The sequence below is a fragment of the Poecile atricapillus genome, chromosome 1 (genome assembly GCF_030490865.1).
Source record: "Poecile atricapillus isolate bPoeAtr1 chromosome 1, bPoeAtr1.hap1, whole genome shotgun sequence".
In the NCBI taxonomy this organism is placed as follows: domain Eukaryota; kingdom Metazoa; phylum Chordata; class Aves; order Passeriformes; family Paridae; genus Poecile; species Poecile atricapillus.
The window spans coordinates 32,652,219-32,673,209 of record NC_081249.1 but is presented as its reverse complement, the minus strand read 5'-3'; the positions used below and the strand labels follow the sequence as shown (position 1 = coordinate 32,673,209).

The window sequence follows — 20,991 nt, the reverse complement described above, 5'->3', positions numbered from 1 at the left end:
CCCTTCAGTCTGCAGAGTCATGAAGTGGTTCTGCAAGGGCACCTTAACCTGTTCTTGGTGCCTGTCCTTACCCTAGCAAGCATCCATTCTTCTGCATGATTGACCCCTCCCTCGTACGTGTGCTGCCGGGGAGGTTTTGGCTGCTTGTCTGTGAAGTGATGTGTCCACTGCAGACTTGGAACCAGCTATCTAACTCCTGCTCAGCCTCCCTGATGTTCCACAGGTCTGCTACCTGTCCCTGTCCCAGGAGAATAGTCAAGGCCCTACCCACAGACTGAGGTCCACCCTGCTGCCTCTCCCCTCAGCATCTCTGTGTGGGTATTGCTCAGTGCTGGGATAGAAGAGGCAGACCCTTTGGGGTGGCCCCTGCCATATCTCCTGGCCCCACTCACGCCTCATCGGCCACTCTCTGTGAGTTGCCAGCTCCTGGCTAGTCTCAGGCATCCCCTGGGGTTTCCTTGGCTCAGGAAATCCTCTATCTATGCCAGGATCCCCTGCTCCACTGCAGAACATGCCTGCACCAGAGCTGCTCAGCTCAGGGAGTCTGTGAAAGATCACATCTTCATGCATGTTTGGTTGACAGCGCCAAGTCTGGTTCATTCATGTGAAAGGACTGAGTTAAAAATTTGAAGAGCTACACTGGTGGAATGGCTATGGAAAGGCTGGAGGCTGGCAGTTCATAATAGTTGTGCATCTCTGGTTGTACTGCTTGTTTGCAGCATGAACAGCCTTCCTTGCTGTGCCTCGCAGGCCTGGGACTTGTAACCATGCCCTGCCTTCATTAAACAGCTGGATATGAACTCCAGCCTGGCGAACATTTTGTTCTGATGGTAGCTTAAATATTTGGTAGCACTTTCAAAAGCTCTTCACTCTGTTGTGAATCAGTGAGGTACAGATTTCTAAGTCCCTTATGCCATGTATTTCCCAGGTAATTGGATGAGCATGAGGGAGGCTTTAAGCACAGCATGTTCTGGCAGCAGCCCACACTGCCACTATAGGAAGGCCTTGTTAACACTGATAGGTTTTAGTGGGATCACTTTGGGAGCACTGCTACTCTGCAGCATGGAGGTTCCCCACGACTCTCTGTACTCTACAGATTGACCAACAGACACTTTTGAGAGTTTTCTCCTATAAGCAGTAGTTTTAAATATGTAAACAGAATCTGTTAGGACTGGTAATCTAATGCAAAGAGTACAGGACTTAGATTCCATATTTCACTCAAATTATTTCTTCTGAAGAAGAGAGTGTAGGAATGTTTCAATTTTTGGAGGGTTTAGGACTGGAAAAATGAAGTGCTTGATATGGTACCTGAGGGGCAGCCAAAAAATTTCATTTGCAGTGTTAATTTAAGCCTCTGATTTATACTTTTTTTTCACAGCCAGCAGTCTCTGCCCTGAGCTTTGCTCCCACAGATGAATCTGAATGCAACATGGGGAGAAAATACCACATGCACAAAATGGTAACAGCATAGAAATAACTAGCTGTGGAAGATATGATTCAGACCTGTGAGAAGTAAACTCAGGAATTTAAAGGTTAGGGTCCCACTTAAATAACCAATATGCCTTTGAGACCTGACCACACACACAACAGCCATCGCATTTAACTTTCTATGTTGCCTAAGAGCTATCTGAGCTAGCATCTACTTTGAGAAAGCATAAATAAGTTTTTCGTATATCTCCTTGTCCTGGTTTTGACCAGGACAGAGTTAATTTTTGCAGTAGCTGATGGGACACAGCTGTGGATGTGCCTAAGAGTTTATTCCTTGCAGATTTACGTAATTTCCCTGGGTGGAGGAGGGCAGGGCAAGGAAGGGATGGGACAGAGAAAGGCAGGACAGGACTCTCTCTTCTTTCAGAGGAGATGGGTGCTCCTTGCTGGTTGGGAAGAACGTGCTGGAAGGAGCAGTGGGGTGGCACCATCTGTGGTTACGTTGCATCATGCCGGACTCGGTGAGCATTTTGCACATAAATCACTTTCTTCTGCACATACCTGTTATTGATATTGTTGGTGTTACCGCTCCTTTTTCTTATCTCTGCTGTTCCAGTAAATTGTTTTTATTTTAACCCATAACCTCTACCTTTTATATCTTCCACTGGACAGGGTGGAGGTGCATCTCCACAGCAGGGTAGAGAAGGAGTGCTTCTCCTGAACCATGACACTCCTCAACAACAGTACTGTTTTAGAAACCACCAAACTGGAGAATGAAGTATGTTGTTTGTGCAAGTTTCTCATACTTCTCAGCAAGACAATTAACATTCATGATTCTCTGTATGCATCAACCTGAAGGAAAGAGTCAGCTCAAGGAGGAAGAGCAACCTTAAATTTCACCCTGGGAAGGGTGCAGTAACCAAATGTTATGGCTGAATCTGTGTTGACAGCACCTGTTAACTGAACGCTAGTTCTTGACATTTCAGTGATTTGCAACATATGAAATATTTAAGAAGGGCATTCGATTAGCCCAGAGTAGAGACTGGAACTGTGTAAACAGATTCTCAAGCAGGACATGTAAACAAGGAGTAAAGTTTTTGTGCACATTTGCTCCAGTGAAAAGCATTTTGAGAAAAAATAAAACTGGAGCAGGACCAAACCATTCAGCTTATCCTTTTTTATCCTTCCTTTTTATTTTAATTTTTAACTCTATTTGGGTAAAAGGCTACAGTGCTAAGCCCCTACATGGTTTAGACCCTGAAATTTGGTTTCTCTGGCACTGCCAAACAGTTACGGAGACTTTGAGTTTTTGCGTATAAATAAAATGTGAGCTGCTAATGACAGGTGTAACCTCCTTAAACTGTTATGAAATGAGTAAGAAACACTGCTAAAACTGAAGTGCCTGGAAGAGCCTGCAAGAGCACTTGTGATGCAAGTAGGTTGCGTTTCCATTAATATTTAAGCATCTTTTTAGGACAAGGACCATAATATTGATCCATACAAAACTGAAAATGGCAGTTCACCTATGAACACTGCCTGAGGTTTTTAGTATTTTTCATGTGCAGCTGCATTTGGTCAGCATTTCCCAGAGATTTTAGGAATGCATGGATCATCTGTGAGAGAACTGAATTTTTTCCAAAAATAGTACTGCCTTGGAGAGCTCTTTATTTGCAGAGTTTTCTTAAAAAACAGAAGAAATTTATTCCCTTGATTAGATTTCTTAGTATATTTTTTAGCCTGGTTTAAATTAAGCTGTTATTTTTGACAAGTTTGACATAAAATAATGTCTGTCAATTTTGGAAAAAGCGGTTATTTAAATAACCACAATAAAGAAAAATCCCTAACCGAATCCTTTCTTATTCTGAAAATATCTCCATAACAGTTCAATTATGAAACCTCTAACCACCTCGTTCTACATTTTCTCCTTGAATCAATCTTCTGTCTGGTTTATTTCAGTTAGAGCTACCTACCCTCAGGCAGTCATAATTCTGTTCCATTATTTCTTTATTATGATTATTTTCTTACTTTGAGCAATGAGAAAGATGCAATTTTGCTCAAACACTATTTTTTTACCTCTATCACACTCCCTCTTAGCTTATGGAATTGCTTTGGAAATTATCACTTCAAAAGTTTTCTTTACATTGAATTTTAATGTTAGGAAATGCAATTTGTTCTTTAAAATAATCATTAAACACAGCTTTTTGATTAAGCCAATGGGACCAATAAATAATATTGTCATTTAAATACCAGACAGAGCTATCTGTATTCTCACAAGATAACATACATGTCTCTATCAGGAATGGCAAACATAATTAGTTCCCATGAGCACACAGAAACATATTCTTATCCTGGTAATATCTTTAATGATACAATCCATTAATTACTCATTTTAAATGGTTTTAATCAAGGCCTGGACAATTTAATGTAGTAGACAATATTATAGAAACATTTCTTATACAATTCCATAGATATGAAAATATATAAACTTAAAAGACAACTATTAGGACTGAAGCAATATATGAAGTAAGCAGCTCAAGATTGTAAAATTATAATTTGGTAAATCTTGGTATATATTGGTCCTTGCCCTCCCACCCTCCCAACCTTGAAAGTGATGAACTTCAGCAATAACTAATAATCTTAGTCCATCATTATATGTCTACTCCATCCTTGAATGGATTTCTACATAACCTCATAATAATTCAGACTTTTAGGAAATAAAAATGGTGAGTTGGAGGCCAGGAGAGCTGGAATTATTCCTTACTATAGACAGTAAGGCAGTCCAGGATCTGGAGCTTCTTATCTGCCCGCCTTCTAATGTGCAACATTTCTAATGTAGTAAAAGACTTGAGTAACTGAGCAAAACCAGCTATAAATCTAAATCTAAAACTAAATCTGACACAGTGCCTTTTCAGTTGTCAGCTGTATGTCTTTTCCCTTGGAAGTCTTTTCTTGAAAAAAACTATCATTCCCTTATCAGGTTCTGGCTGTGATTGGAAAGGGTAATTCTTTACACAGGTTCATGTTATAACCAGCAGACTACAATGTTAAGAGCTGAAACCTTCTTTTTTGTTCCCTGTGTTCTGCAAGGGTCTTTCAGTGCAGAGCGGAATGTTTTTAATGCAGATTGCTGTGATTTTCCCTGCAGGAACCTATCAAGTCACACAAAGCTTGATGCCCTGCCAGCAGGGAATATTACATTTTCTGCAGTTCCTTCCAGATAACAGTGAATGGTAAAGAACAGAATGGTCAAAGCTTTGTGGTTGTTGCATTTAGGAGGTTGTTTGTTCATGTAATTTCTTGATTTTCATCCAATGTTTTGCTAGATTCAATGGCCTCTATTGAATCTCTCCACTTCCTGGTTGGAAAAAAGGTTCCTCTGAATATTTTCTCTCCTTACTTTATTTGCAGATCATCCTCCAGCCCTACTGATACCTAAGCTCAGTTACTAAGATAATTTAGCACCTAATTCCAGAAGATGAAAAAACAGATATTTTGCCATGTATTCATAAATGTGTTGTTTACAGAGGAATATTGGTGAGAACTGAGAGTCTTGGACTCCCTTCCAGGCTCTGAACAGCAATGTAATCTTTTCACCAAGCTCAATATATTCTGCCTCTCTCCAAAACCTTTCCTTGTTCACAGCTCCAACTTTCTAGCTGTTTGTGCAAATGGCTCCAGCACTGGCTCACCAGCTTCTCATCCTATTCCCAACCCACTCATTCCTGTTTCCCTTCTTAAATATGTCCCAGACTTTCCTACACTGCATAGCTTGATTTCCTATGACAGAAGTTTTCTTATCCAGCCTGCCACAAACTCCTCTTTTTCATTTTTCTCCTTTCATGACCTGCTTGCCTGGCCCTGGAAATTATTGTCCTTGTCAAGCCGGTCCCAGGCTCCTGACCCGAGCTTCCAGTTTCTCATCACTTTCCAGCTCTGTCTTCTCTTCAAGATTTTTAAGATTATATAAGATTTTATATGGTTTGTATTATTATTTTATATGATTTATATTATTAATATTATTATATTATTTTCTTAATGAACCATGATGGCCATGAGGCAAGACCAGCAAATGAGGCATGCTTTTAGGTTAATTTACTCTGGAGAAGGACATGACCTGGAAGAGAGGATTTCTTTCCTTCTGGACTTAGAGGGCACTTTTACATTTCTCCTTCAGTGTGATCTCCTGACCAGAGGGAGCCAGGACTGGGGCTACAAAGTCTTCAAACATGGAATAAGACAAGGTATTTTGCCTGGAAAACTGTTGGTCTGGACTTATTAACCCTGAGGAGCAAGCTCCTCCTTGCATGCCTTGACTCACATGGTGGTCTTACACAGCTGGAACAAGAATACTTTAAACATAACTAGCCCTTTCCCTCAAAATTATTTATTTCAATGTAAAGCTGTTTCCTCAATTCAGTATTTTTTCAAATCTTTCTTGGTTTACTTATGGACTAAAACCTTTTGTAAACATAATTTCTTCCATTGCTCCTGGCCTCAGAACAAAAAGCAATAGAACATTAAACAGACTTCTTAACTGACCAAAACTGCTTAGAATTTAGCTACTTAAATGGATGGACAGGAGACTGGATTGCAGTTTTATAAATGTTGGGCAGGCCTGTTTATAATTTATAATGTTGGATTATATAGTTAAAGAAAAAAGCAGAGGACTAGATATCTTCTCGACACTTACCACTAAGTCAATATTTCATGGAAATGTTTCCAGGTGCTTAAGCATTTGCACTATGAGATTATATCAAGTATTAATGATGTTTGGGTGGCTGAACATGTTTGATTAATAAAGCTGCCACTTTTTATTACTAATGCTGGAAATCATCACAGATCCTGTAATGCTAATGATTGAGGCTGCATTTACATGGAATTGCAGAGGGAGAAAACTGTGTTTTATCATAAAGAAAAACAGTACATGCTTAATTACACAGACACTGATAAAGAGGTTTTTCTGTCTTTTTTCCCCCTCTTTTCTTTAGGCATATTTATTGAGAGCTAAATGCAAATCTCCAAGTTTTTATATTGCAGCTAAACAACTAAACCTTTCCTCTTCCTTTTCTTCCTTCAGTCTCCAGTTGTGCAGATAACTTCATGTTCCCTTTTTGAAGTAAAAAAATTATATAAATACACCTGTATTAGGAAATCAGTACTTTTACATCCTATACAATTAGAATATTCTCTTGCCTTTTTATTAAGTCATGTGAACTTTGGTAAAATAATTTTAAATATTACATACTGAGTGGCTGTTATTTTTACATCTCTCTTAAACTGATGGAAGTTACCACACTAAATTCAAGGGAAGACCAAACGTCCCATCTGTTTCTTTTTGGTTTCCTGATTCTGGTGGTCCACTATGACATACACCTAACCCATAGATCACATTCCAAGGAGGTCCCTATGAGTATTGTGAACATAGAAGACAATCTATCTTCTAAGCAGTTTGTCAAACTGAATTGACAGCAAGAAAAGTTAATGTCAGAAGGAAAAAAAAAAACAAAAACAAAACAAAAAAAAAAAAAAGCCAAAAAATAAAGAGGAGAGCAGAAAATCTATACAAGTTCAGGTTTTGTTTTGTTTTCTTTTCTTTTCTTTTGACAGAATGTGATTAAATACCCAATGTTATTTAACTGGAGGTCTCATAATATGAACTGGTGGGGAATAACAAAGGAAAGGGGGGAAAATAAAGGACCCTGGAGAAAGCAAATCAATTTGAAATATTGCTACTTTTATCTATTGTCAAACTGTGAGTAATTTGAGTCAGTTCTCATTTGGCAGTAAACCCATAGTCACAGTCCCCCAACAGAAGAGGCCTAGGGACCAGTAAGGTAACTAAGACAAAGAGAAAGCCTTTCAGGATGCATTATGCCACCCTGAACCTTAACTCCCCACTAGGATGTCTTCTGTTTGATTTCAGGAGAAACTTGAAAAAAGGATCACTAAAGCTAAAGCCCGTTTCCAGCTTTGCTTAATACTTGCATTTACGGGCAAGTAATTTCACCTTTGCTTCTCCCTTTGTTGAACATTGCATCATCCTGTGCAAAATTTACTTTGTTCTGCTTTTGTCTTCCTTTTCCCTTTACAGCAGAACTCTACCTACTCTCTAAGGTAGAGGGAATCAGGCTTATTGAATTTCTTTGTCCATGCCCATAAATCCTTTAGAGTTAATACAGTCCTGTAGTTTTGCATTTCCTCTAGCGCAAAAGCCACTGAGCTGTTTTTCTTAAGATAAAAAAATCTCTGTGAATTTAAAATGGGCCCAAGACATTCTATGTGCTGTGGTTTGATAAATCCTTACGTTAACAGCTTTCTGCACTGTAGAATCAACTCAAGGTGGAGGGAGAAATGCAGAAGAGAGACAGCCTTGAGACTGTGACTTCAAAACAGAAACAGTCTGATAGACTGCAGAGCCACTACGAGGCGAAGCTGCCACTCCCCGGGTGATACCCTTTACTTCCTGCACTGCATGCCCGTGCCATGCAGCCATAAACAACATCATTCATGCTTTGCAGTTGAAGTGTTGATAAAAATGTTTCAAGTCTCTTTGTGGCCCATGTATGACCCAAGAAAGCAGGATGGCCCATGCAGCCTGGATGTTGCACAGGGCAGGGAATTCTGTGGAGGTGGGAGTCAGTCTAGACAGAAAGGAAGTGAAATGCCATGCTGCAATATATGGGAAGAAAACCACCAGAGCAGGAGGAAATTCAGGCAGGAAAAGGCAACATTTCTGAAGATCCATGCTGATCTTAACCTTTATTTGTTGTAGCAGATAGACAAGGGAACTATATTACAAGTATGGAAAGAGATCTGTGTTCCTGAGTGGGAGCAGACTATGTCTGGAGAGGCAACAGCCACCTATGTGACTAAAAAAGTGACATCTGTTATTCCTGTGGTTCTTGGTTGTTATTTTCATGTGGATGGTAGACATAAAGTGGAGGGCAGCCTGTTGAACCTGTTGTTCCTGAAATGCTGAACTAAGTTAATTTTTGATTGAAATAAGATTATTTTTGTACTTGATTCATGAGAACTTACACAATCTCTCCAATTGTCCTTGCTTTCACAAATATCTGCTAATTATCTATGATTCCATTTTGCTCCTTAGAATGGCAGAATTAGATTTTTATCAATAGAAATCTTAGATCTTTATTGATTTATTTCTGTTGCATTACAGAACTATCTTTGCATCCTCATACAGCTCCTCATTCCAAACACTAATGTTGGCAGTAATAGTTTACTAATGATCTTTATTTGAAACCCTTCTCAGAGCCCTGCTTCTGCATTGCTCCAGCTCTCTGGATCTGCACTTGTGACGGCGTAGGAAAGTTGAAATACAGCTGTAATGATGTGTTGCCAGTAAGGGATATTGAATATTCCTGAGCTCTGTCAAACCCACTGCTTGTGTCCTGGTCCCTTTTGAAGGGTGACAGGAGAGATTTGAGTCAGGAGAATGTGCGTGGCTCTAATGCAGCATGACCCTTGTCAGGTGACGGTGTCACCCCTCTGGGTAGGGAAAGAATGACAATGTCTGTGCTGACAAGAAGGCACAAGAACAAGGCAGGAGAGCTGTGGCAAAAGGTCAAGGAAGGTCTTATTCAAGCATGTGTTCAAAGGATAGTAAAAGCAAACTGGCATGGGAAGAAGGACAGTAGCACTGTAGAGAAAATGGTCTTTGGGACAAAGAAGTGGGAAGGAAAAATAGAAACAAGCAAAGAGGCCTGACAGCTGGATGTGGAAAGGCAAGCTGGATTAAACATGTTTGAGTCAAATTGGCAAAAAGCTGGTCAGAACAGAGATTTTTGATTTTTGACATCTAAACCAGCATAGTGAGATTATAAGTGATTGCTTCTATTCACAGGGTGTTTTAGGTAGTTTTGATCCAACACTGCGAGGCATAAAGTGTATTCTTGTTGAATCCCATCCCATGATAAAAATTTTAAATTGTAATTAAGAAATGTGATGGACCAAAGAACACTTAATCCCCTATTTGATTAATATAATACTTTAAGAATGACCTTGGGTATTATCAAATGGATTTGCTATTATTTATTTGGTATCTGTTGAATACTTTCAGTAAATAATTTGTCAATACAATTATAAAAAAATTCTTTTGTGATGTATCAACCACAATGACACTTTAACTGTGCTTTAACTGGCTTTCCTAAATAGGAGAATAAAAAAATGTCTTTCAGAACAAAGCAAAACCAAAGTAACAAAAATGATAAACCCAGGTTTTAATCTACTGAAATATTTATGAACCAAAAGCATGAATTCAGTGAAAAACTTCAACAATATTATTTTCATTATCTTATTCAATTCAACTCTGGAATTACTTATGTCCTTTTTTACTTACAGAAATTCAAATAAGATAATATAAGATGAAGGTAGTTTTTGAAATACATAATGCTAAAGTTACTTCATTTTCACTGCCTTTCACAGAAGCTTTCTGAAAAAAAGCTGAAAATTATAATAGCATCTCACATCTACTCTATGGGGTCAGCTTGGAGTTTACAATAAGTAGACAATAAATAAGTTTTCTGTATATTTTTTTTTTTCCTGAGCCAGTATAACTTCTAAGAAAACACTTCCAGATACCAACTATGGGGTTGTACAAGAATCTTGCAGTCAAAGAGAGATTATCTCAAGAAAACTGGGGTCTGTGGTCCTCAAAATTCTATTTGTTTTCAGAAATTCTTCATTAAGGGTTCAAAGTTTTGTTTAGAGCATTCTTTGACAAACTATTACTTCCACAATATGCAACACTTGAAATCAGACATTTTCCCTGTCAATTTGTTAAAAACTTTGTGAAGAAGTGGAGGAAAATGGGAATTTATGTATAAATTTAGGAGCTACCAAAAAAGCTCACAAGTTACTTTATAATGCAATGCCTAATATGGTATTTGTGGGACTGAAACTGTTTCAGGATGTTTTCACAGGTTCAGTCTCAGACACAGCTACAAGAGTAAATTTTTTCCTCCAAACAACTGAGATGAAATTTCAGCAGTGCTCATATTTTATAAATGATTTTGAGTATAGGATAAAGAAAGGGCACATTGGCAGTTCAATATCAGAGGCAGATGGAAGTTACCAAAACCAGAAGAAATAAAAAATGTATTGTTTTCTATAATTCTTGGAGTTCTCTGGAGTTCCCCTGTCCTAAGAAGATTTATTTGCCATAAAAACATAAAAACATCAGATTTTGTAAAAAAAAAAAAAAAAAAAAAAAAAAAAAAAAAAATTGAATATAATTAAAATGCAGCTTTATTTTAAGATTTTGACAATGGAAAAACTTTGTATTATGTTTTAAGGAATCATCACTCCTTAGATGATAGGGTATTTATTAGCATGCTGCAATACTGTCTTCTGCACATTTCACCATGGATCTGATTTTTAAACACATGATGTTAGAGAATGGGATTAAGCACCATTTGCAATGGGTCTTGAAATGAATTCTGAGGCTATGGTTGAGTTTAAGGGGTTTTTGTTATCTCAGATGACATGGCTAAACCTATAATTTTTTCATCACCCAAAATCACCCATAAGTGACAGTGTAGAATGTCGAGACCAAAACATTTTCCAGCTGCTTTCTTTGCTGTTAGAGGATGGCAAAGCTCAGCTCTGCACCCTTGCTAGTGCTGCCTGAGGGTGACGGAGGGAGCTGTCACCAGCCCAGTACTGACAGTACTCCTCAAGGATGCGCTTCATTGCAAAGGGAATGGTCTCACCACATGATACAGTTTCCCTGCCTCAGTGTTTCTGGCAACTTCAAGGAGTAAAGACAGACCAAGTTTGTCCCTTAAAAGTTTTTGATGATGCCTGTCCCATGAGCAGAGACATTCTGGAGACAGCTTGACTTATAGAAAACATCAATTAATTCCACGAGTGTTAGCCAGTGGTAACCTGAAGTTCAGAGTTTGCTGAGAGGCACTATGGAAATCTATTCAAGGGCTTGTTCTTTTTCACACATGATGCTCAGGATGTGTCCTTAGAAATAACTCTATCTATTTAAATAAGAAAAAGCTGCAACAAGATTTTTTTTTTCTCATTTGAATGTGGTTCTTTCTTTTTCTATTGTGTTAATACAGGCAACATTTTCCACGTTTTCTTCCTGTTGAATGAAGCATTTAGAAAAGCAAACAGACATGTTCCCTCTCAGTGGAGGAGCAGTAGAATAAGGATGAAATAGAGAGTTTGGAATGGGAGTGTGCAAATTTGTATTACTAAAACAGACATTTTAATCAAAGTTTTATTTTAGTAGACATATATTTAACAGTTTGGGGTTTTTTTCTTGAATGTATCCTTATTAAAAAAAATAACTAGACAGAGAAAAACTCAAATCAAAGTAGACCAAGACACTTGCTAAAACTATAATGTGCGTGCTTTGTTTCATTTTTGCTTAAAGATTTGTGTTATTTTGTCATGTCCAACTACAGTAGGAAGGTGAATGAGAGTTTAAATTCCTTTAACCTCTGAGACCTTTATGCGTTTTATAGCAAACTGCATGCAGTGAACAATGAATTAGGTGCAAATTCTTTTTTCTCTTCAGACTGCTTTGCAATTCTATGATACTTGTGCTTCATTACTCTAAGACAATTTCTGTTTTGAATCAATATTACTGAAGGAATAATTTGGCACTCTGTTTGTAGCGTTGTATTATATTATACTGAAGCTACATATATGAAGAGCAGAAATAGCTTCAGATTCTTTTTTCACTCTTAACTGCTCCTACCTATAATAAGTTTGCAATTAACTGTGATACTCACTTGAATTAGAATGTGGGTGGTGGATCTGAACTTCTCAGATGAAAATCTGTATATTACACTTACCTAAAAATAAACTGTCCTCCTTTGATACAACACCATGCCCTGTTTTGTTTGGGGGTGGGGAGAGGAAGCTGGAGCAGGGTCACAGGTCCAAGGTCCAAGACAGACTTGAAAGGTTTGCACAACCTAAAGGGAACCTACTGCAGTGCAGACACTTAAAAATACTAGAATAGGAGAGGCTGTGGATTGTTTCTGGTAAAGAAAAAGAATATGTTCTAAATGTCTTGCACTGGGGAGCAACACAGACGTTCAGAATAGCTAAATGTAGTCTTTAAAACATCAGTCTTTAGGGATCATGTCAGAATGCAAAGTTTTAATTTCCCTCTCTACTGAGGATAAATACAAGTTTGTAATTTCTGAGAAAGTCCAAAAGGTTTTGAAGGAAAGCTTGACAAGGAAATACCCCGTGATCATGCAGAATTATCTTTTATAAGGAAATTGCCTACTATTATAGTTCATCCCTGCTTTATAGAACAACATCTAAAACACTAAATAGATTCACTTACAAGGCTCATTCAAGAAGGCAGTGTATTCAAGAGCATTTATCTTTTCAGAAGCACAAGGACATTGGCAGATCTTACTACAAATCACTTGAGAATTTTGAGATCCTTTCCCTAATGCCACCTTCCTTTACTCTTGGGATTATGCCATTTCCCAGCAGTGGACCTCTGATCCACACCTTCAGTTTGTCTCAAGCTGACTATAATTAACTTTTTCTGATGTAATTCTCAGCAAATTTTGATGTCTTCTGTCAAAATTGTTTTGTAAACACTGCAATACCTTGTGACTGCTGACAGGTGAGAGTTTTGCTGCTGCCAACTGGCCCCACGCAAGTAGCAAGGATTCACCTCTGGTTTTCTATGGGATGCTGTGGCAATCCTTGTCATGGCAGGCTTCTTTACATTTCTGGAATGTTCTCAAGTTGTCACCACTTTAGCTGTATTTGCTGGAGGGTTTGGAAACTTTCTGAAGGCTTATTCTTCTACTGGTCCATTTCCTTAGCTATCTGGTGGCATAGCTCATATGTGCCAGACTTTCTGGCAGATAAAGGTACAATGAGTATTGACTTCAGTAGACAGTGGATGAATCCAGCATCAGACAGCTAATCATAGAAGAGATTTTGGTTCTTGCCAGTGTAACTATGAAGCAGAAGGTGTTGACTGAAATGGAGCTGTTACGATGAACAAGACCTGAATGCTGTGATTATTAGCTGAAGAAAAAAGGGTCCTGGAGGAAAGAGCTTCCACAACCCTATGAAAGAAATCTGGAAACATGACCCTGATGTGAAGGAGTAAAGACTAAATTTAGAGAGACCTTGTTAGCAAGTAACTAGTCTGTGTTGCAATTTTTGTTAGCTTGGGAAATTAAAATCTAAAAAGACACTTATCACCTTTCTGCAGCATGTGAATAGTTCTTCTACACTCTCTGTATCTTAAAATTATCATTAATACTTTAGATTCAGAAGTTAATAAAATATAAAATATAAAAATATATAAAATATAAAAATAAAATAAAATATAAAATATAAAATATAAAACATAAAATATAAAATATAAAATATAAAATATAAAATATAAAATATAAAATATAAAATATAAAATATAAAATATAAAATATCCTCTGCAATTCTGTGAGTTTTAAATTAAGTACAATTTCTGCTTCTGAAAGACATTTAGATAACATTTTAGTGACAGTGTGACCCTGGCCAAAGGCCAAACATTCACAGTTTGCATTAATATAAAGCTTTTGATTTAGCCAGCCATAAATCACCAATACAGAAGTGTGATGACAGAGAAGTAAGAATAAAAGCCAGAGGTGCTGGAACAGCAAGTAGAGAAGGTAGTTCTCAGCTGAATAAATGCAAATAGGCTCACAGTTCTTATGTAATAATTCCACCCCCATCACAGTGATATTAATAACAGAAATTGTATCATCAATCTGCATTGCAGGTCAAGATATGTTTCACAATTTGAGTCAAAATATTCTGTCTACATTGTGCACGTAATTAGAAATCAACTTATGGCTTCTATTCTGTTTTGTATTTTGTGTATTAAAGACGCTTGTAAAGCCATTCTGACTGCAGCCGTGGTGTCTTTTCCCTGGAAATGCGTCCCTGTCTCCCTACTGCTTTAGCCACCATGACAGCCCATTACTGCCTATATAGAGATAGTTCAGCAGATCAAGGGTTTTACTTGTAAAGGTCTGGGTATTGTACAAATGGCAGTGGCTTCTTATTTGGCAATGTCTGGCCACACAATTATCCTCACAGATCAAACTTTGCCATGACTGCAGAGAGCAGCAAGTGAGGGAGCTGAAAGTCTCAGAAAAAATTCCTGAAAGCCATCAGGCTACCTCAGTGTCATCTAGGCTGGGAAGGAAAAATGAAGATAAGTGACTGCTATCAGGAAGGCCTCTGTTGCTATGTAGAATTCACAACTCTGTTCTTTAGAAAAAAGGAACCAAAATCTTTTTCCTAGCAAAACATGGAAACAATTCCAATCTTTTGTGTTTTACCTTTTGATCTCTAGTAAAAGCACCAGGACGTGTGAGACCAAAGTCCCTATGTCTCAAGTGAGTGACTTGGCTAGCCTTTGTGCTAAATTCTGTAGGGGGTTTACTTAGTTCTTCATAAAGAACTATTAAATATCCATTGCTGTTAAATATCCAGTCTCTCTTTCAAGCTCAGAGGGGAGCTCAGGCTAAAATCCCAAGGTCTGATTTATTGTTACTGGAGAACAGACTCATCCTTGTTGTCTACCTGTCTTGGTGAACTATCCTAGAATGGAAATTTATGTAGCTCCAGCAGAAGGGAGCAGGAGATCAGAACTCCGTGTACAAAGAGGAGCAACAAATATAGCATTGTCACTCAATGGGTGAATGAGGACACTAATTACCAAACCTTAAAGCTTAAAGTCAGTCACATGCAAAACATTTCAAATTATGGAACTATTAGATAAAAACATCAGCTGAAGGGAAAACATAATGGAAAAAAGACTGCGTGGTTTTTTTCCATATGGTATGGCAGTCTTTTAAAAAGGGCAACTTGAGGTCTTTTAACAAGGACAACTGGATGTCTTTTTAGGAAAAAATTACTTCCTACTGAAATTTTCCCTTCAGAAAAAATGCAGGTGAAGACTTGCCCCCAAGTCTTTTACTATTTCTTGTTCTTCTTTTGCCTTTACTACTAAGTAAAACTACTTTGTATTATTTCTTATCTCTCACCATTTGCTGCAGTAAGGACATGTGCAAAGGACATGAAGCATTTGTCTCTGCGAGGCAAAGCATAAGAATGAAACCAGTTTTTTATGCATTTCTGCTAAACTTACAAAGTATGGAGAGGAGTAATAGTCTGTCTACTGCTCATATTCTAGTTACTTTCTGTACCATTTGTAAAAATAAGAGGGAGGTGTTTTTAGATTTTACTTATCCCACTCATATTATTAAGCTGAGTATTCTCTACTTTCCAGTGATTAAAGAATTACTCACATTAAATATACAGTTTCAGGCTTCTACATTTCAGGATCTGATCCCAGGCCTGCACTAGGGAAAAGTTCCATTAACTTCAGCAGGCTACTGATGCAGCTATAAATCACTCTTCAGAAAATGTCTTACTGTGAGTTTTATGAAAGAGTTTCTTTTTGAGAGAGTATCAAGATGGGCAAGTATTGGATTTTCAGGGCAATATGAAAGTTTTTATTCCCATGAATGTCTGTCAAACTTGCAAGCAACATAAGAAAATGCTTTAATAGACTAGAAGTACTATTAGTAATGATCTATTTATTTATTTATTACATTTCTAATCTGAATAGCTAATGAGAAAGTTATCAGACTATTATATGAATTACTGTTAAACATAAAAATTAAAACTTAGAAAAACATCAAAATCTTCGAAATATTCATGCTGATCAATTGCTGTTTGACATGAGAATTAATATCTTTTAAAAGTCAATACTCTTGATTTCTCTGCTAAAAAGGGATTTGGTTTATTCCAAATACTGTACCAGAGATAAAAACTCTATCAACAAAAAAGATTATTGCTAAATCTTTTTATAACCAGGCTAATTTTCTGTTGGTATTTACTGTCAGAAAGTAAGTCCTGCAATAGTCCATCATTCCAAGATTTCTGCCAAGGCAAAAGACTTGTGGTATTATTCTGTTCCTCTGAAAGTAGCCAAAGAATGAGAGTCAGGTCAAATCCAGGTGTATATATGATGCCACACACAAAGTAATCTGAAATTGTATGAACATTCTGGATTTTACAGTGTTATTGGAGTCCCTTTCCCTCCACTCCCAAGAAGGGTGGTGTAGAAGAACATCCACATCCTGGCCATGGCCACCGCAAAAAATTAACCCTGTCCTGTCTGGAACCAGGACAGTGTGATACCAGTGAGGAAAGAGGCAAAGATCCTGCAATGCCATGTAAGTGAAAATAGACACTATTTTAAAATGGTGCATTGTATTTATATATATACATATGTATTTATATACATATATATATAAGAATGGTCTCCACCTGTCTGCTTCAGGATGCAATCTAGTTAAAGACAGTCTGTGCAACACAGTAAGCTGAGGCAATGTCTTCTTGATCCCAATGAATTCAGCACTTGAGGAAAAAAAAGATGGAGCCCAGTATACAGTTGGTGCTCTGTGCTGCAAGAACACATTTGACTTGATGAGGACTCTCCTAGTGAAATTTGTCATTCCTATAAAAACATATCTGTCTCTTCCCTCCTCTGCCAATAGCTATATATGTACATATGTATACATACATGTATATATGTATGTAGAGATTTGCATTTTTTTGAAAGACAAGTTTGCTTTATTCTGTTCTGTAGTAGTTTTGTACTTGTCATTTACTGAGTACTCTGCAACAGAATATGTACTTTAGTTTTTAAGCAAATTAAAATAAGATCTGAGATTAAAATAAGATTCAAGAGCTACAGGGCTTTTGTATTTTTCTAACAGTGTGAAAAAAGAAATGGTTTTAAAAGAATAGATAGACTTTCTGAGGGAGATGTCAGCAGAAAACTGCAAGCAACACTACAACTCACTCCATGAGCTTTAATTGTGGAATCCTTCGTGATTCTCATGTGGGTTTTTCTTGGTCTTGGTTTTTGTTCCCTTCCTATGCCCCACCCCACCACTCCCCTCAAGTGTATTTGGAATGTGTGGGACTCAGAAACCTGAAATTTACTACAAACACACACAGAGTGCTTTTAAAGATTACATTCTTCTCTCTCCCTTTGTCCTAGTCACATTTTTATTGGCTGACTTTCAGTTTTAAAATCTGTGCAATTTTTCCCTACATGCAGTTTGTCCTTTCTTTTCACGGGTGGCCTTCTCCTTTAATTATCTTTGTTAGCCTTATTTGACATTGTAGCAAGAGAAGTGCTCTTGTTACAGTATCTGAGTACCTTGGCAGATGGCAACAGGGGAATTTTTCAGCATTTGTGAATTAATTTCTCTCCTGAAGTGAGAACTTTCTTAGGTTTCAGATAAAAGTTCATGACCATACTACCAGCACATGATTTCTGCTGTTTATTTCATGCAATCACCTTTTTCAATAGGGTTTTTTTGTTTGTTTGTTTTTGTTTGTTTTTTTGTTTGTTTTTTTTTTTTTTTTGTGTGTGTGTGTTTTTACCTTAGCATGAAATTTAAAAAAAAAATATCCTCAGGAGAAAACTGTACACTTCTTCCAGGTGGCAATGAAGACTTTATTTGGCTGCCAGATTATTGTAAAAAAAGAGCAAAGTACATCACTGTGTCAATAATTTAAGCCACTGCTGGTTCAGTGCAAAAGATGACATTTCTCATATTGGTTATATTTCTGAAATACATTCTGTGACACCTGGTTTCTTACTTGTGTACCTCTGAAATTGTCATAGATTAACATAAAGGTTATTTAAATGTCTGAAAAGGGTTTGGAAAGACTGAAAAAAAAAATCAAAAAGCAGAACACTGCTGAGTCTTAAATCTAATAATTCTGTCATGAAAATGACTACAAAGAAAGGACTTAATGCAAATGAAGAACAGCAGCAAGTTGCTGTGTTTTCTGTGTGCCCTCGCTTCATTATGCCCAGAACATGGTTGAAGAGGAGCTAAAAAGAGATCTCTGAGCTGGCATAGGAAGGCAGCACTGCAGCATCTCTCACATTATAGAGATATAATTTAGTGAGAAGTAATAGTGTTCTAAACAAACAGAAAGATGTATGTCAGAAGCAAAAAAGAAGTTAGGGTTTTGAATCCATCTCTTAGTGCAGGACTGGTCCCTGCAGTAGATTTTCCCATGCTATACCTAGTCTGCTTTGAAATGCCCTCTGTAAAATAGTAGCTTCCATAATTTCCCCCTGGAGGAAGAGATGATGTTTACTACCTTTTGCTGCTGGTATCCAGCCTGCTTCCCTTTTTCTAACTCCACCTTATTAGTCAGAATGATCCCCTGTGCAGCACTGAACAATGCTGCTCTTCCTTTCTGTCCAGAGTCTGCAAAGGGGTGCAGGCTGCAGGGGCCATTGTGGGTTTGCACATGGCTCAGAGGAGCCCCAGACACACCAGAGCGTGGGGTGGGAACTGCTCTCTCTGGGAAGCAGCATAAATTCAAGGTGTGTCCTACACCCATGGTGTCCTGCGGGCAATCTCCCTTCCCATGCAGCTTGAGTGTAAAGGTACCACAGATCTTCCATGTCAGAAGCTGGCATCTCTTTCTTGACCACCTGCAGCCCCCCGTGGCATGGCTGTGAAGGAGATGTAACACCTGTAAGAAGCAGCTGCCACCTCCCTTTGTCACAGATTGTCCAAACAGTAGGAAACAGCAGCTTTGTAGGTTCCCTAATTCTCAAACTTCTTGGCTACCTCAGTAAATAGGCATCTTCCAGAGTACAGGTGCCTCTTTATCCTATTTGTTCACATATATTTAGACACAGCAGGTAGTTACAGAATTACCTCAAATTTTGACAGAGACAAATTGTGTTTCGTCCTGCCCTGACCCCTCTATTTTGGGACTCCTTACGCTACAGCATGGGACATACTCAAGGTTTTCCAATGTACATGCTTTTTCTCAAGTCCTGGCCCTGGTTTGCTCTTGATAGTAAAAATTGTTGACATTCAGTAAATCTGGACTTTGAAATTACCTTAAAGTATAGAGTAAAAAATATAGTCTATTTTCTGAAAACTCAGGTCCATGTGCAAACTCAAGGGTTTATTTTTCACATTTCTCATTTGTTTGTTGACACCTTTCTTAGATATCTGGTGAAATGCACAACTCATATTTCTATCTCCAGGTGACAACCTGACACATACATTTTACATTGTTTCTTCCAATTTAGCTTCCACAATCTCCTGATAGGGTTTTTTGGTCTGGGTTTGTATTTTTTTTTTTTTTTTTTAGTATTTGAATAAGCTTTAATTTGTCAACTTTCTGTCACTGTGATACCTCTAGGAGAATAGAAATATCATGTGGTTCCAGTAACTTGAATTATACTGCTGTTGGATTTTGCACGCACAAACATGGGTAAGCAGAAACATCAATAGCAATTATACAAAAAATATTGTATTGCCAACTCCCTCGTCTTAATAAGAACTGGGCACATGCTAAATAGAACCTAGGAAATAGATTTTTCTTTGCTCCACATTATCCATTCACTTGTTTAAACAAGACCTCTATAAATATGGTTTTGTCCTGGAAGAGTTAAATAGATTTGTTTATCAATACACTGTCATTAGATTAATAATAACTTGGTAATTTTTTTTCATGGGATCATAGAATGGTTTGGGTTGGAAGGGAACCTTGAAGATCATCTAGTTCCAACCTCTCTGTTTTCTTGGAGAAGGCTGAACACTTGCCTGCCCATGGGAAGCAGTGAATTAATTTTGTGTTTTGCTTTGCCTGGGTGAATAGCGTTTTCTTTCCCTATTAAACTATCTTTATCTTAACCCATGAGTTTCCTTGCTTTTTTTCTTCCAATTCTCTCCCAGTCCCTCCAGGGAAAGTGAGTGAGTGAGTGAGTGGCTGCATGTGGTTAAGCTGCCAGCTGGGGTTAAACCACATATTTAGATACTTCAATGATTTAGTATTTTGTACCTGATTAAATTTTGGGAAAATTTGCATTCCTGAGTAACTTGAAAATTAAAAGGCTTTGTATCCATAACAAAAGACAACTTTCACATGTGTGCTCTTTGCAACATTTTGTTCTGCTAAACCACCAACTCAAAATATTCACTAAAGCTTTAGTGACTTTTCATTACAAAAATTGCTATCCAGTTCTAAGAATTAATTGCTGATGTTAGTGAGTGGGCCAGGACTGAACAGCATTAGTTTCATGGACTTATAATTTTTTTTTATTATTAACATTATTCAGTGTTTTGAAAATAATAACTTTACTTTGCTTACCTTGTGAACAAAAAAATTAGATTTTTTTCTAGAATTCACCACCTGTTAAGCAGAAGGTTGCTTCTAGCAGATTCCCCCAGAAACTGTGAGAAGACTTAGCAAATCATGGTAATCATAGAGCTTGCTGCAGCCATGTATAAAGTTTAGACACAGTGTTACCACAGTTTATCCAGTTCTAATAATGTATTCCATTTAATTTTTTTTTATTTTCTTTCTCTATATCACTGTATTATAAGAAACAGCAAGATTTCTGAAGAAATAGAATAGGCATCATTAGATTTTAATTGCAATCAATTGGTAAGATCACTAAGCAAAGGCATTTATCAGCTGAGAAAGAGAGTGCCTTTG

The 20,991-nt window shown here is 37.6% G+C and overlaps 1 protein-coding gene across 1 annotated transcript in view; it reads right to left on the bottom strand.

Moving 5' to 3' along the window:
* GABRG3 (gamma-aminobutyric acid type A receptor subunit gamma3) overlaps positions 1–20,991 on the bottom strand; it is a 291,784-nt gene that overhangs the window by 28,329 nt on the left and 242,464 nt on the right. The window lies entirely within an intron of this gene.